The sequence below is a fragment of the Nestor notabilis genome, unplaced genomic scaffold (assembly GCF_000696875.1).
Source record: "Nestor notabilis isolate BGI_N333 unplaced genomic scaffold, ASM69687v1 scaffold305, whole genome shotgun sequence".
Classification (NCBI taxonomy): Eukaryota; Metazoa; Chordata; class Aves; order Psittaciformes; family Psittacidae; genus Nestor; species Nestor notabilis.
In genome coordinates this window covers 20,261-21,529 of record NW_009930414.1, presented here as the reverse complement: position 1 = coordinate 21,529, position 1,269 = coordinate 20,261, and the positions used below count along the sequence as shown (strand labels likewise).

Here is a 1,269-nt window from a genome sequence, read left to right as displayed (position 1 = left end):
TGAAGGGTTGCAAAGTGGTGTGGGTAGTCCCAGCAGGTAACTAAGCATCACCCAGCCACTTGCTCCCTCCCCCTCAGTGGGATGGGGGAGAGAATTGGAAGGATTAAAGTTCAATAAGTAAACTGAAAGCTGTGCATGCAAGCAAAGCAGAATAAGAAGTTCATTAACTGCTTCCCACTGCAGCCATATGTTCAATCCTTTGCAGGGAAAAAAAGTGCGGTTTCGTCATGGGTAATGGTTACTTGGGAAGCCAAATGCCATAATTCTGAACATCCCTGTCTTCCTCTGGATTTTATTGCTGAGCATGATGTAATACAGTATGGAATATCCCTTTGGTCACTTAGGATCAGCTGTCCAAGCTATCCCCTCCCAGCTTGTTGTGCACCCCCAAGCCTCCTCGCTGGGGTGGCACCATGAAGAACAGAAGGCCTGCACTGCTCAGCAACAGCTAAAACACTAGTATGTTATCAACATCGCTTTGCTCAAAAATCCAAACCATAGCACCGTAGCAGCTACTGTGAAAAAAATTTAACTATCCCAATCAAGAAGCCATATCTGATTTGTCTCCAAGTTTTATACACAGTAGTATCATAGAATTATAGAACGGTTTGTGTTGGAAGGGACCTTAAAGCTCCTCCAGCTCCAACCCCGGCCCCGGGCAGGGACACCTTCCACTAGAGCAGGTTGCTCCAAGCCCCTGTGTCCAACCTGGCCTTGGACACGGTTGGGGATGGGCCAGCCACAGCTTCTCTGGGCACCCTGTGCCAGCACCTCAGCACCCTCCCAGGGAAGAGCTTATGCCCCAGAGCTCGTCTCAATCTTCCCTCTGGCAGGTTAAAGCCATTCCCCTTTGTCCTATTGCTACCTGCCCTTGTCAAAAGCTCCAATTTAGATTTCTTGTAGGCCCTCTTTAGGTATTGGAAGATTGTTATAAGGTCTCCCTGGAGCCTTCTCCAAGCGGACCCAGCCCAGCTCTCTCAGCCTGTCTCCAGAGCAGAGCTGCTCCAGCCCTTGCAGCATCTTCATGGCCCTTATGCCTTACTACATGTTAGTTTTGGTTTACTTTTTTCCCTTTTCTGTGCCACCCAGTCTTGAGCAGAGTATCTTTCAAGCAATTATACTTCAGTTTGTCATTGCTAGGTAGTGTTTAAACCCCAAGTTTTCTTATAGCTTGCAAGTAACAAGTAAAAGTTAATTATTTAAAGCTTTTCCTTTTCCCAGCTTCATCACTTGGGCTAATAAAGCCATGTTCCTTTTCTCTCTCTCTCT

General features: G+C 47.1%; 1 protein-coding gene across 1 annotated transcript in view; it reads left to right on the top strand.

Moving 5' to 3' along the window:
- BUB1B (BUB1 mitotic checkpoint serine/threonine kinase B) overlaps positions 1-1,269 on the top strand; it is a gene marked incomplete at its 5' end in the record, with an annotated part of 24,338 nt that overhangs the window by 8,504 nt on the left and 14,565 nt on the right. The gene's annotated exons all lie outside the window — the stretch shown is intronic.